Here is a 16,947-nt window from a genome sequence, read left to right as displayed (position 1 = left end):
ATTAGGGTTTTAAACCCTAAACTGAATTTTCCTTTTAGTCAGCATTAAGGTTTTAAACCCTAAATTGAACTTTTCCTTCAGTCAGCATTAGGGTTTCAAACCCTAAGCTGAACTTTTCCCCAGTTGGTCAGTATTAGAGTTTCAACTCTAAAACTGAACTTCTCCCCAGCTAGTCGGTATTAGGGCTCCAATCCTGAACTGAGCATTTTTATCTTCCTTCATCAATTTTATGAACTTCTTGGCGAATAATTAACGAAATTTTCCTAGTGAAACTGGGGCAGAAAATTTTGTTCGTTTGTTTGTTTTCTCCCGCAGGTCTAACCTCGAGCCACACGGATCGAAATGACCCACGAGATGAGTCTCAGCTCAGAATCAAAGAAGAAAAAAAAGAAGATGTCCCGAGATATCAGAGTAAATGGAAGGCAGATTGACTCCAACATTTGATTAAGGTCCTGAACCCTGCAAAATGTGTCTCACTTAGTATCCCAGAGATTAAACAAGCTGCCGCAACTCGCAAGCATCAAGATTCAGATCGGAGTCTACAAGCAGAATCAGCTAAGACCCAAGATCAAGTCGTAAAAGAATCATATATAGGAATCTTGTAACTAGCAGTTGACATGCATATAAGTAGTTAGTTCAAGTTTCCAATTTTCATTTGGTTGTAATAAGGCGGTCAGTGACGCAGCAGTGACAACATCAACAGCAGTAGCAGCAAGCCTTGCAATCCCATGGTAGTCCCAGCTACCAAAACTTCCCGAACTACATTGACTTGATTCCTGTTTGGCCCAGGATATGTAGGAAATCTTTGAAGCAAGATTCGTTCAGATCTTTCAAAAACATGCTTCATACGGAGTAGTCCATAGGCAAAAATCGCTCATACACGCTCACTTTATCTTTGCACGAAAACTCTCCGTGTTTCCGAACAAAGAGGGGCAGCTGTGAGCACGTGATTTTTGTCTTACGCAACAATCGCTCCAAAAGAAAAAAAATAATAACAAGTGGTCCTGCTGTACAAATTTAGGTTTTACATGGCACTTTTTTAATTATTTATGATTTTTGCCCATTTTTATTAAAACAAAATACAAAATGTATGTGTCGTGCGTAATGTGAACCGTAATCCGATTGTTTAAAGGGGAGATCACAAAAATACGCATTTTCTTTTGTCCTGATTTGTTGCCTTGTTTAATTTTACCTACCTTTAACATTTTATACGCGTGAAATAAATATGTTAAGTGTTAATTAATGGTGCTTAGTTTTATTTTATTAGGTTGTGTATTTAGGAAAATAGAAATAAAGAAAAAGAAGATAAAATTCGTTTTAAAATGAATTTGGGCCGTGCCCATTTCAAAATCTGGAGCCCAAATGAACAGCCCAAGCCACCAGTCCAAACAGCCCACCCCCAGGCCATAAAACGACGTAGTTTAATACCAAAACTACGTCGTTTCGTTGCCAATCCATCACAACCGTTCAAACCAAGCCGATCCAACGGTTCGGATCTCTCACCCATAACCCCACTACCCGACCCGTTACCCGAACCAATTCTGACCCTTGCTAAGCCAAACGACGACGTTTCGTTTAAACCTTCAGATCCAAGCCGTCCATCTCGTCTCATCCAACGGTTGAAATCAACCCACCCATTCCATATATAAGCCTCCTACCACACCCGGCCCCCCTATCCAATACCCCAGCTTCCGTCTTCACCTCCTTCCCCACCAAACCCTAGAGCCGCCCCTGTATCCTTCACTATGAAAACCGGCGGCACGGACGCCGGTGACCCCGCCCTTAACACCATAGAACCCCCTAGCCATCTGGAACACAGATCTGTTAACCACGTAGTTCGAATCCTTTCCCACCTTCTTGAATCTTCATTCAAAGATTCGAGTCGGAACCCGATTTACGCCGATCTATCCTAGATTCATACCAGACAATCCCCGGACCCCCCTCGAGACCAAACCATGCTTGGTTTGGTCCGAATCTAACCATGGAAGCTCAAGTTCCAAATCTACCTTCCACAAAACCTAAAAACCCCAAGCCCGGTCCGTGCATGTTAAGCCAAGAGGTTAGGGTCTAATGGACCTTAATCGAAGTGTTTCTCATCTGAGAAACCCTTCGATTAAAGTCCGTTCGACCTTAAAAAGGGTCTGTTCCAAACACAAGCTGATTTTCTTTTCCTTCTTTCAAAGTTTTCAAGGTAAGTTTGTTTTCTCTTTATTATTCAGTACGTGTGTGGTTTAGAGGTCTGTGCATATTTTGTGTAATTTGTCTCTAAATTTCTCTTGTCAACTGTCAATTGCCCCCTTTGCCCGGACTCCTGTATTCAGTCAAGTCTTTCTTCATAATGCGTGTGTATAAACTGTATGTTCAATTGAATTCGTAATTGGTCATTCATTTAGTTCCTAGGGCCTTTCTGTGTTAACATTGCAATATGAACCCCTTATGTGATACTGTTAAATGTCTGATTTTTGGCTACGATTGTATGTGTTAATGCTAGTATAGTCGAGTCGACATATGTCGTCAATTAGTTTCAGTTATCCGAGCAATAACAAATCGAATTACTCCTGCTAAGCATTTGTTTGAATCAATTAAGAACTGAGTTTGTTTACTTATAGTTGTTAATTTGAATCAGTAATGTAAAAGGAATGTTTTGTTTAAAGTTCTGAATTGGAGGGCATGTGAACTTGGCACAGCATGTGCATTTATGCACCACAGGTGCACTTGTGCACAGCTTGGTTCCTGCACAAAGGGCTTTTGATTTAAAAATGTTTTGACAGCATATGCTGTCAGATATATTCTGCTGCCCATACTTTGCTTTAGTTTAAGAAGTATTAAACCTTTTAAAAAAAATAAGTCTGCCAGGGAATGTTGATGGGGGTTAATACTTAAATAGCTAAGTGGAACTGAAAAGAAGATGGGCACATGGGAGGGGTGTTCTTTTGGTCTAACAGGCTGTTAAAGGGCTAAGGTTTGGGCTTATAAAAGGGGGGGGGAGCTGAAATACAGAGAGAGAGAGCATATAGAAGACAGAGAAAAAAAAGAGAGAGGAGGAGATAGAGATACAGACATAGGGAAATTGTTAAAAGAAGAGATAGAGGAAATCAAGAGAGATCTGAGAAGAGAGTTTTGGAGACATACATAGATACACATATATACAGAAATAGAAAGAGAGCAAGAAGGAGATAAAAAAACAGATTAGGAAATCAGAAACTTGGTTTTGTTTGTCTGAATTTCATCTGTTGTCAATTGGTTAGGTAGTGTTGCTTCTTCTAAATTTCAATCGAGATTACTGCTAGTGTTTGGTTATATTTGGTATATCTCGGAATTGGACTGTCTGGAGTTTTGTTTCCACCACACTGTGTGCTGTTTCATTTGGCTACTTTCTCTTCAACTTCCACCCCTTGCAATAGAATCTGCTCTGCTGTGTTGTTTTGATTCGCTGCTGTTACTCTGATCCCTGCTGCTGCTGATTCTTCCCTGTTATTCTCTTCTTCCTCTTTGCATTTCAGCATTCCAGGTACACATTTCAAGTCCTATATTGATGTAACTGAAACAGTTTGAAAGCATGAAATGAAAAGTTTGAAGAAGTTCAAGTATTTGTTGTAATATTCATGGTACATTAACGGGTCTGTAAAATTGGTTAGTTTGTAATTCAATAGTGTGAAAGTATGTACTGATACTCGATTGAATTTAGCCTTTGTGTTAGTTCTTCAGTTGTTTGTTAGTACGGGGTACGTATACTCCGACCTTGTACAATGTTGTTGCTGTTGCATTTTAGTTTTTTTTGGGTTCCATTAGGCAGTACATAGGGTCACATTCAAAGTCCCATTGGTGACAATGTCTAGTAGCTAAATCCTTTAATCTAGCCTAAATAAGTTTAGTTAAGTTCAACTCAAGAAATGTTCGGATTAAGTGTTATATTTCGTTAGCTCGCATGTGATTTCTTGTCAGATTAAAGCATTTTTCCATTAAAGTATAACGTTTTCTTAACTTCGTAAATAATTAATCATAAGAATCCGGATCAGGCCAAAGCATATAATTAAATTAGCATGTACCTTTTCTCCTAATTTAAAGGGACGAATGTATTAGAAATGTAGCCATTTAGGATATCCTTTCTAAAATAGAGACGAGCCTCGCCAAATAAAAATGCAAAATTGCGGGGCCCTCGATAAATAATCATAATAAATATTTAGAATTCAGGCTAGGCCGTTTAGTGAATCTCATGGCATTCTCAAAAATAATAACGCGTTAGATTCTTTAGGCGCGACTTAATTAAATTACATTCTTAAATTCGGGTGCGCATTTATGTGACCCAAATTCAAATCTCAACGGAGTCGAAATGTGTTAACAACTACGGGTGCATTGATTGTGACGTGGTTCGAGATGCATTTTCACGACGTTGCAATTCTATAAAAATAAATGATAATAATAAAAGCGGTTTAAACTTAATAAAAGCACGTAAGTCATAACATGTATTTAAATCAGATATTTAGCCATTATAACAATTTAAGCGACCGTGCTAGAACCACGGGATTCGAGGGTGCCTAACACCTTCCCTCGAGTCAACAGAATTCCTTACTTAGAATTTCTGGTTCGCAGACTTCATTTGGAAAAGTCGAAAATTTCCTCGATTTGGGATTCAAGATAAACCGGTGACTTGGGACACCAAAAGCCAAACCTTTCCCAAGTGGCGACTCTGAATTAAATAAATAATCCCATTTCGAATATTGTCACTTAAATTGGAAAAACTCCCTCGCGCATTTAACCCTTCGGGGCGGGCGCGCAAAAAGGAGGTGTGACAGCTCTGGCGACTCTGCTGGGGAAATTTACCCAGAACCACTGGTTCAGGGTTCAAGAATTCGAGCTTAGAATAATTGTTATATTTGGCTTTATTATCTGATCTTTATTACATGTTTTTGCATAACGTGCTAAATGTTGTCTTTTACCGCTTTGATATTATCTGAACTGTATATAAACTGTGCCGAAACCCTTCTCTTCTTACCTCCGGGGAGAAGCTCGCTGGTCGAGACTCCCTATTCTGTTAGTGTCAATACCTGAAATAAGAAAGAGGTCGGACAAGTTACAAAGCCGGACGATCTCGCGGGTCCCCGGTACGTAGCCCCCTCCTCGACTCGAGTTGTCCGCTCGGGTACACAGTCTAGAACAAATACCAAGGTTTAAACCTAGTATAACGAAACTTCATGCCGGATCCCTAGTAGGAACGTTTATTTGCATCATGTTGCATTTGACTTAGGGGGCTCAACACAGGGGTTGGGTCCGTCTAGGACAGGCAACCTGAAATGAAAAGACCACCCTGCTGCATCCTATTTGTTTTGCGCATTTATTTGCTTCGGTTCCGCATGCTGACCGGTTTCTAAAAAAGAAAATAGCAGCGTAGGGAGATAATTACTTATTTTGGAAAAATAAAACCAATGTCCAAGTAGTATCAAAACCTCGCCGGAATTTTTCTAAAAAAAAGAATAAAAACAAAATTTGTCTTCTTAGTTTGAGTTATTAAAAAAAATATATATATAAAACTTTTTCTTTTTTTTTATCACTTCCAAAATCAAAAAAAGAGAAGGTATTTATTTTAAAAGTAAAAAAAAACGGAAAATTCATAATTCAAAAAAAAATGTTGTTTCTTTCGTAGTACCCCTTTTATAAATTCAGACTAATAGTCCAAATATTTCCTAAAAAAAATAATAATAAATATTTTCTTTAGTCTTTATCTCTTTTCAAAAGAAAAAAAAATATAAATACGTATTCTTGATTTCTAGGTTTATTTGATTTTTCTATTTACGGTATGCCCGAACTATGCCGGTTTGATTCTCACCGGATGTGAGATACGTAGGCAACCCTCGTCGGGTTCAACCCCCATTTTTGCTGAAATAGCCAAAATCAATGAAAAAAAATGCGTTTCAAACTTTAAAAAAGAGTCGTAAATAAATCGGGTGACGCTGTTTTGTCATAAATAGCCGAATGTTCCCGAAAGGGACGCCGGAAGGCTGACTTTGCATAAATAGCCACCTTTGGGTCTTGTTTAGCATTTTGTCCAGTAGACCCACACAACCTTAAAATCTTCGTACCCGAAGTGTTTAAAGGTCGTGTTCAAAACTTGATCCCCTCTGTAAAATATTTTTGAGTCAAGTCATTTTTGTTAAAATCACCTTAATAAATGTGCAGGATGAGCACGATGCAAAATGAACATTTTTCAATAATGACCAAAATCCCTGTCAAGTTACGGCTATGGTGGAATGATCTAGGTGTTGAAGGACAAAATGAGGTTAAGAAATATCTGAAAGGTCTTGTGGGTCTGTTGGAAATCCAGCCTCGGGGAGATATCATAAGAGCTTTGGTTACCTATTGGGACCCGGCGCACAATGTTTTCCATTTCTCTGATTTTGAGCTCACCCCAACTTTGGAAGAAATGGCCGGATACATCGGGAATACTGAACTTCCGTTGAAGGAAAAATACTTGGTCGCCCCAAGAGTCGTCACGGTACATCGGTTCCTGGATTCATTGAAAATACCTAGAACAGTCCACAACCCGGATCTAGCAGCCGGATTCTGTACTCCATGCTTCATATATGATAGATACGGTCACGAGGGGGGATTCAATAATCCAATCAACAAACTGTGCAGCAAAGGAGTTCGTCAGAAGTGGGACGAGCACAGACGGGTGGCGTTCATGATAATGTTCCTGGGTCTTCTGGTATTTCCGAGAAAAGACGGAAACATTGATTTGAAGATATCCGGGGTCGTCAGCACTTTACTCACGCAAAGTGACAGTACTCTCGCGCCTATGGTGGTATCTGACATCTTTCGAGCTCTTACAGCTTGTAAAGCTGGGGGAAATTTCTTCGAAGGTTGTAACTTGCTCCTACAGATATGGATGACCGAGCACCTCTGCCATCATTCCGAGATTTTGAGCCATGGTTCCCCGGAAAAGACCTGCATAGAAGAATCTTACACGAGAACCAAAGAGATCAGTTTGCCCAAAGGAGTCCTGGCATGGACCTCGTTCTTTCAAGCTCTTACTGCCAGCCAAATACAATGGACGTTGGGATGGTTGCCTGTTGATGAGATCCTATATATGTCTGCAGCTAAAACTCATTTCTTACTGATGGGGCTTAAGAGCATTCAACCTTACGCACCCTGCCGAGTTTTGAGACAGTTCGGAAGATGCCAGACAGTACCTCATGAGGAAGATCTTAGCACTCAAGCAGTTGAGATAAGTCCTAACGGACAATTCCCAGAAGCAAAGATTCGCCAAATCTGGAGTGAGTGTCAATATTTGAAATCAGATACTTGCGTGCGGGATCGAGCCAAAGGAGAGACGGCGCCAGGTTACCTTGCATGGTATAGAAGGGAATTTGAGCATGAAAGGCCGGCTAAGAGACCCCACATCCGGAATTTCACCGAATCATCGCAAAAGCAGTGGGATTGGTTAGCAAAGGAAAGGAGCTATTACACCGAAATCAGCAAGTTAAAGCAACAAGTGGAAAGCTTGAAATACGAGCACAACGTGCAAATTGCTGCCGATCTAGGAGAGCGGAACCGGTTAATTCAAGAAAATGAAATGCTCAGAGCCCAGATCAAACAGATAAGGTTGGATGCAGATAAACAGCCAAGGCGTCGATCAGACGAGCAGCTGATAAAAAGGTTAAAAAGTGAAATTAGGGAATGGCAAGATGGTTTGGAGAAGTCTGAAAACGTCATAACGGAGCTCAAAGCACAGTGGGATACGAGAACAGATAAGCATCGCCGATACTTGAATCAATTGGAAGGTGACCACGAGAAAACTGTTGCTAAAATAAAGAGAGAGATGGCTGCACTTGAGGTCAAAGCAGCTAATCAGGCCAAGGATTTCCAAATTGAGAGCAGATACTGGTACGACTCAATAGCCCAGATGAAGTTGGAAGTACGACGACTGAAGCATCAGCATATACAGGATGCTCAAGTATTCAAGATATGTAGCGATCAGATAAAACACCTACTCGTAGAGAAAAAGCAAACCAGAGATAGGATCAAGGCCATTGCCCATGCCATCACCAGACGATGTCTACGATGTGAGAACATGTCCAGCGTTACCGTCCTCTCGGCAGTAATGGGTTATGTCAAGCAGACTATGCATGAGCTGGAGCAACTTGAGAGGGATCTCACGCCTAGGACCGCGGTGAGGCCGAACGATGCCCCGCGGACACCAATTTTCAAAACCATAATGCATTCATAGGTCAAATCTGTATCTTAGCATCTTCTGCTTGTTTTTCCCGTCGGGGTGATTTTTAGTCTATTTTGAATCTAGGTTTATTTTCAAAGTTCGCATTTTCTTTTGCAAAATGTAGTTTGTAATAGAACATTTTCAACAATAAAGAGGTTGTTTCTTTTACGATCATTTGTGTTTTTTCGAACTACGTAATGATCTGATTCACGTAGGCATCGTGATACGTAGGCAATCCTCATCGGATCCGGTCGCATTTCTTTTACTGCAAAATAAAAGAAAAAAATAAAAGAAAAGAAAAACAAAAAAAAAGAGAAAAAGAGAAGAAAAAGAAAAGAAAGGGAAAAACTAATAAGAGGAAAAATGCCGGAATGACGCATGCTCTCGTAGCAAACATATAGTAATCCACTTAACTGTATAGGTGCATCATGCCCAACGTGAGATTAACTATCTGTTATTTGCTGCAAATTAACCGTGCGTTTGTCGATGAGTATTTTCCCAGGGTTTTTGGAAAGACGGTTGGTTTGGTGAAAGTCTGGCCTCGCACTCATACTTCACGAGGTCAAGGAGAAGTGTTCAACTACCTGTTGTTAGGACCAGAAGCAGTACTCACACTTACTTCACCAGGTCAAAAGGAAGTGTGGAAATGTCTTCAGAAATTCCATTGCAAACAATCCCTGTTTCCGAGGAAAGCTCGATCTCAGCCGTCCTCACACCTGAATCCGCAACTGCGGAGGAAAATAGAATCCTACGGCTCCGCATGTTGGAAATGCTGGACGATTGGAATAATGGGAAAGAGCCGCCAAGTGTCGTCCCCGGATTCCCTGAATTATTCTCCAGGTCAAGTGGGACTTCTAATGTCCCCATAAATTATCCTGCTACCCCATTCGGGTACCCAGCCACCTCAGCCTTCTCTGCTGGATCGCCTTCTGAGCCTCATCCCCGAATGTCATCCACTGATGCAAGCATGAACATCTTTACTGCATCGCCTTGCCCGATTACGGCACAGCCTACCACGTACAAGCCAAGCTTTGACTCATCCTCTTTTACATTCCAAGCACCATCGTTCTCAATGGAACCAACTAGGTTCGCTACCAGTACTAATCCTCTACCGCCTCAGTGCGAGCTTGCACCTGGGCAGGATCAGAACCCCAGAATTGCAGAACAAAATGAGATTGCCAAGAGAATGAGAAGCCTTGAACAAAGTTTGAAGAATATGCAAGGATTGAGCGGACAAAAGAGCGTCTCTTACGCCGACCTGTGCATGTTCCCTCACGTGCACCTGCCAACGGGTTTCAAGACCCCAAAGTTCGAGAAATACGATGGGCACGGTGACCCCATTGCACATCTTAAGAAATACTGCAACCAATTGCGGGGAGCCGGCGGAAAAGAAGAACTGCTAATGGCATATTTTGGGGAAAGTCTAGTAGGGATAGCTTCGGAATGGTATATGGATCAGGAAATGTCCCGATGGCATATATGGGATGATCTCGCCAGAGATTTTGTAAAACAATTCCAGTATAACATCGACATTGCGCCAGACCGAAACTCTCTGTCGAATTTGAAGAAGAAACCTTCGGAAAGCTTCAGAGAATATGCTATTAAGTGGCGTGAACAGGCGTCGAGAGTGAAGCCTCCCATGGATGAAGTGGAAATGGTCACTACCTTTCTCCAGGCTCAAGAGTCTGACTATTTCCAAAACATGATGTCAGCCATGGGTAAGCCATTCGCGGAAGCGATCAAGATTGGAGAGATGGTGGAAAATGGCTTGAAAACAGGTAGGATTCTGAGTCAAGCAGCCATAAGGGCAACCTCCCAGGCCGTCCAAAGCGGGTCCGGAGGAACGACAAGGGGGAAGAAGAAGGAAGAAACGACTATGGCAGCCTCTGAAGCAAGGGAGTATCGTCATCCCAGGCCCCATTTTCCGGAAAGAGCCCCACAACACTACTACCCCCACTCAAATTTGGCATATGCTCATCAACCTTATATGGTCATGAATGCCCAACCTTATAACCATCCACCACAACAAGCCAACCGAGGCCCAGCTCCACCTCCCAGAAATCAGCCTCCTTACCGCAACCACTATAACCCACAACCCCCGCAGAATAACTTCCGCCCTCAGGAGCCACCCAGAAGGCTGACTTTCACGCCCATCGGTGAGCCATACTCAACTTTGTTCCCAAAGCTGGTCCAGTTGGGTTTCTTGCAACCAATCCCTCAAACAAGGCAAAACCCAACATCGCCTTCTTACAAAGCCGGAGTCAGATGCGCCTATCATTCAGGGGCCGAGGGACATGATACAAATGACTGCTGGTCGTTGAAAAGAGTGGTCGAAAATTTGATAGAGCAAGGGAAAATAGTGCTAAGGGACGAGGAAATCCCGAACGTAACTAACAATCCATTACCTGCTCACAATAATGGGCCGCTGATCGGAATGATTTGTGAAGACAAAGAGTTCGATCCTGCTTTGAAAGCTATAATTGCCATTGTCGACACGGGGAAGAGGCCTGAAATAGACCAGAAACCAGAAAAGGGGGAAGAGGCCAAGGCTATAAAGAACAAACCTGAAAAGAAGGTAGAGAAGAAAGTGGTACCTGTAAAAAATGGAGTTCTTTACATACCACGAGGTCGAGCTGAGAAGACGCAGAACTTCGGGATCAAAAAGACAAAACCTATGTACGTGCCAAAAGGGGCCTATGTGGTCCGGGGGACGATTCAACCACCTCGGCTGAATGAGCCAGTGGTTATCGGACGCGTGCCACAAAAGCCAATGACCAACCCGTCCACAGTGCCGTGGAATTATCAAAAGACTTTGGTAATGTACAAAGGTAAAGAGGTCATGGGAGAACTTCCAGAAAATACTTTCATTGGAAGGTATTCAAATACCCAAGAACTGAACAACGCCACACAAAGGCGCTTCCCTCCAAAGAAGCCCGTGAGTGTTGAAGAAGCGGAAGTGTTCTTCCAACAAATGAAAATGCCGGATTACGAAGTGATAGATCAGCTGCGCAAGTACCCTGAGCAAGTATCCATGCTGTCATTATTGATGAGGTCAACCGAGCATCAAAAGATCATACTGAAAACCCTGAATGAAGCATATGTACCAGTTGAAACCTCGGTGGAACAACTAGAGCGGATGACAGAAAGATTCTTCGCCGTTAACCAAATCTCTTTCAGCAAGAATGATTTACCCCCGGAAGGAGCAGCACACAACAAGGCTTTGCATTTAACAGTATAAATGCGAGGACTACTATGTCAAGCGGGTAATGTTGGATGGGGGATCAGGTGTTGACATTTGCCCGCTTTCCACACTACAAAGGATGGAAATTGGGACCGGAAGAATCCGACCCAACAATGTCTACGTAAGAGCTTTCGACGGCATCAAGAGAGATACCATGGGAGAAATAGACCTGTTGTTGGTCATAGGACCAGTCGAATTTCGAGTAACCTTCCAGGTGATCGACATGGATACATCCTACAATTTTCTCCTTGGCAGACCTTGGATCCATGCGGCAGGAGCCGTGCCTTCCACTCTTCACCAGATGGTGAAGTTCGAGTACGAAGACCGAGAGATCGTGGTCCATGGGGAAGATGAGCATGCCATTTATCGGGACCCATCCATCCCGTATCTTGAACCAAGAGAAGGGAGCGAACATACGGTCTATCAAGCTTTTGAGATTGTACTAGCAGAGCAGCACGAAGAGGGAATACCCTGCCCCCAGCCTTTCTTGTCTAACGCCTCGGTTATGGTGGCCAAAGAGATGATCCGACATGGATTTAGGCCAGGGAAGGGGCTTGGACGAACCCTTCAGGGAATAACAGAACCCATTACTTTGCCAGTCACCAAGAAACCTTTTGGACTAGGTTTCAAACCTACTCCAGCAGACGAAGAGTGGGCAAAGAAAAGGAAAAATGAGGTTTGGAAGTTACCTCAACCACTGCCGGATTTATATGCAAATTTCATCAGGCCGAGGTACGTTGAAGAAGAAGATGATGAGGTCTTCACAGCTGAGGAAATCGAGGAGATATGTGGGGTAATGAGGGAAATTCTCTACGAGGTCCACATGGTTCAACCAGGTGAAGGCACAAGCACTGTTGAGATGTTGTACATGGGGCCGAATGCCCAACATCAAAACTGGGAGGCCACGCCATTCCCGACTAGACGGAAGTTCGGGTAGACCTGTCCTGCCACCTTTCCTGTGTCACAAGTTATCTCCAGGACATAACTTGAACGTTTTTTTTCTCTATTCAATTGTTGTTTTGAATTCCTAGTTGTAAACATTGTTGTCTTCTAACTTTCCAAAGAAAAAAAATCATCATTGCTTTCCCATTCTTTCTTTTGTTCTGATTTTTATTATTTTTCCTTTTATCTTTCTTTTCAGTCATAATAATGCGGCTTTAAATATGACATGCTTGCGGACTTCACGCCCGGATCACAATGAGTTATTTAACTGCGAATTAATGAACCCAGAACCAGAATATGATGCGGAAGAGGCTTTTAGGGAGATAAACCGAGAGTTGGAATATTTCGAGAATAAACCTAAGCCAAATCTGAATGACACTGAACCGGTAAATTTAGGAACCCCGGAAGAAATCCGGGAGACCAAGATAAGCATTCACACGGACAAGAAAACGCGAGAGGCGATAATTCAACTTCTTTTTGAATTTAAAGACGTGTTTGCTTGGTCATATGATGACATGCCGGGGCTAGGTGTTGATCTAGTGGTTCATAAATTGCCGATTCATCCTGATTGTCCTCCAGTTCAACAAAAGCAACGAAAGTTCAAAACTGAGGTCAGTGACAAGATTAAAGAGGAGATCACCAAACAACTGAAAACGGGAGTGATTCGGGTAGTCCAATATACAACATGGTTGGCGAATGTGGTTCCAGTACCAAAAAAGGACGGGAAAACTCGAGTATGTGTAGATTACCGAGATTTGAACAGAGCAAGTCCTAAAGATAATTTCCCGCTGCCCAACATCCACATCCTCGTTGATAATTGCGCCAAACACGAGATACAGTCTTTTGTAGATTGTTATGCTGGGTATCATCAGGTATTGATGGATGAAGAGGACGCCGAGAAAACTGCCTTCACCACGCCTTGGGGCACCTACTGTTACCGGGTCATGCCATTTGGTTTGAAGAATGCTGGGGCTACTTACATGAGGGCCATGACTGCCATTTTCCGTGACATGATGCATCAGGAAATAGAGGTGTACGTGGACGATGTGATAGTCAAGTCCAGGACGCAGGATAATCACATCCAAGACTTGAGGAAATTCTTCGAGAGATTAAAGAAGTATGACTTGAAGCTAAACCCAGCCAAGTGCACTTTCGGAGTTCCGTCGGGTAAAATTTTGGGCTTCATCGTAAGCAGGAGAGGAATCGAGTTAGATCCAACTAAGATAAAATCCATCAGAGATCTACCTCCCCCGAGAACAAAGAAAGACGTGATGAGTCTGTTGGGCAGGTTGAACTACATCAGTCGGTTTATTGCCCAGCTGACAAGCACGTGTGAGCCCATATTCAAGCTGTTAAGGAAAGATGCGGCGATTAAATGGACAACTGAGTGTCAAGAAGCCTTTGATAAAGTCAAAGAATACCTTTCGAATCCCCCGGTCTTGGTCCCTCCAGAACCGGGAAGGCCACTTTTCTTGTATCTAACAGTCTTGGAGAACTCTTTCGGCTGCGTCCTCGGGCAACACGACGTAACCGGAAAGAAGGAGCAAGCAATCTACTACTTGAGCAAGAAATTCACCGGCTACGAGGCCAAATACACTCTGCTGGAAAGGACATGCTGCGCTCTCACATGGGTTGCTCAAAAGCTGAGACATTATCTCCAAGCCCACACTACGTTCCTCATAAGCAGGTTGGATCCTTTGAAGTATATATTTCAGAAACCAATGCCTACTGGGAGACTGGCTAAATGGCAAATCTTGCTTACGGAATTCGACATAGTCTATGTCACTCGCACGACAATGAAAGCCCAGGCGTTAGCAGATCATTTGGCCGAAAATCCGGTCGATGAGGAATACCAGCCATTGAGTACCTACTTTCCAAATGAAGAAGTAAACACCGTAGAAGTGGTCCCGGAGGACGCTCATGTCTGGAAAATGTTCTTTGATGGAGCCGTAAACGCCAAGGGTGTGGGGATTGGGGCAATTTTGATCTCGCCTTCCGGTCAGCATTATCCCGCCACAGCTAGACTGCGTTTCTTTTGCACAAATAATACAGCTGAGTATGAAGCCTGCATCATGGGCATGCATATGGCAATCGATCAGGATGTCGAAGACTTACTGATTATGGGAGATTCTGACCTGATTATCCGGCAAGCTCAAGGCGAATGGGAAACTCGGGATGTCAAACTTATCCCTTACCGACAGCATGTGGAGGACCTCAGCAAGCGCTTTACATCAATAGAGTTCAGGTATATCCCGAGGTGTCACAATGAACTGGCAGATGCACTTGCTACTTTGGCTTCAATGCTACCCTACCCGGGCAACGCCCACGTCGATCCTTTGGAAATCCAAATCAAGGAAAGACACGGTTACTGCAGTGTAATCGAGGCGGGATCAAATACGCAGCCTTGGTACCATGACATCAAGAGGTTCCTGAAGACGCAAGAATACCCCGAGCACGCTACTGGAGATCAAAAGAGGACCATTAGGCGACATGCAAGTGGTTTCTTTCTGAGCGGTGAATTGTTGTATAAGAGGACCCCGGACCTCAATCTTCTAAGATGTGTCGATATCGAGGAGGCAAGAAAGATCATGCACGAAGTACACGCAGGTGTGTGCGGACCTCACATGAACGGGTATGTCTTAGCAAAGAAAATCCTTCGAGCAGGTTATTACTGGATGACCATGGAAAAGGATTGCTTTAGCTTCGTTCGGAAGTGTCATCAGTGTCAGGTGCACGGTGATTTGATTCATGCACCTCCCACGGAGCTGCATCCCATGTCTGCACCTTGGCCATTTGTCGCCTGGGGCATGGACGTCATTGGACCAATCGAACCAAAGGCTTCGAATGGACACAGGTTTATACTGGTTGCCATCGATTACTTCACAAAATGGGTAGAAGCTGTCACTCTCAAGTCGGTCACTAAAAAAGCTGTAGTGGATTTTGTACACTCAAATCTTATCTGTCGTTTCGGTATTCCTGCGACTATCATTACAGATAACGCAGCAAACTTGAACAGTCACTTGATGGGAGATATATGCGAGCAATTCAAGATAACGCATAGGAATTCTACTCCTTATCGGCCGAAAGCCAATGGTGCTGTGGAAGCGGCGAACAAAAACATCAAGAAAATTTTGAGGAAAACGATCCAAAGTTCCCGACAGTGGCATGAGCAGTTACCATTTGCATTGTTGGGGTACCGCACTACGGTACGCACATCAGTAGGGGCGACTCCTTATCTTTTGGTTTTTGGGACTGAGGCTGTGATACCGGCAGAGGTAGAAATTCCTTCACTTCGAACCATTGTCGAAGTAGAAATCAAAGACAGCAAGTGGGTCAAGACTCGGCTGGAGCAATTGACTTTGATTGATGAAAAGCGAATGGCCGCATTTTGTCACGGACAGTTGTACCAACGAAGAATGGCCCGTGCTTACAACAAGAAAGTCCGGCCCAGGAATTTCGAAGTAGGTCAATTGGTACTAAGGCGTATTCTGCCGCATCATGAGGAAGCAAAAGGGAAGTTCACTCCAAATTGGAAAGGCCCATACATCATAAGGAAGATACTGTCGAGAGGAGCATTGTATTTAGGCGATATCGAAGGAAATGACCCCGACACAGCAGTAAATGCGGATGCAGTCAAGAGATACTACGTCTGAATTATACTCCAGTAGTCTTGACACATGAGAAATGATGAAGGTTTTATTCCCCACTACTCCCCAAACACTGTCGAATTCTCTCTACAAACCTTTGAGCCGCTTACAAAAAAAAAGAAAAAAAAAAGAAAATTGATTGAGGCCTGAACTACGTTTGACTTGATTCCGAAAGGATACGTAGGCAGCCTCTCCCTGAGGTTTAGTCACACCAACAATAAAATCCCATTCGCCCTGAAATTGAAACTGGGGCACGTCGAGCAGTTGAGAAGTTAGTATCATCTACCTCTCTTTACCAAGCGCAAGCCTTCAGATCAATTACCAAAGATAGTGGGAAACCAATAAGCGTCACAAATGGAGACCGGCACACTCTGAATGGAGAGAGATAAAATGAGAGAGTCTCGTCGGTGAAAACCTTCAGGCACCACGAGGCGACGGGAGTAGAGAAACCAAAATGAGAGAGCTTGTTTAGTAAAAACTCGCAAAGAGTGCTAGCAAGCGATGACAGGAAGAGAAATGAGAGAGGTCAGCTAGCGAAAACCCGCAAAGGGCGCTGTTGGCCGGAAAGAATGACTCCACCCCAAGGAGGTCTCGGCAAAGTTCCAACGGTTTGGAATCACAGATCCATTTTGGTTCAGGGAAACGCAAGTTCATGGAAGGTCAGGCGTCCAGTCCAAAGAGCATGTCATGTCATTTAAAGCCAGCGTTATCTTCCTCAGATAAGTCTTTCTCGTCCCAAAAGGGACACTCCCTTCTTGAAATTTGTTTTCTCCTTTCTTTGTTTCTCTTCGAATCCCTTTTGTGTTTTAACCCCGAGTTCAAGATACACCGGAAAGGGCAGGTGGCAGGTTTGTTTGCACGGAATCCCGTTTCATGAAGTAAAATGCCTCATTTCATTGTTA

This window comes from Nicotiana sylvestris, chromosome 12 (genome assembly GCF_000393655.2).
Source record: "Nicotiana sylvestris chromosome 12, ASM39365v2, whole genome shotgun sequence".
NCBI lineage: Eukaryota > Viridiplantae > Streptophyta > Magnoliopsida > Solanales > Solanaceae > Nicotiana > Nicotiana sylvestris.
The sequence above is the reverse complement of the archived record's forward strand: the minus strand, read 5'-3'. Positions refer to the sequence as shown.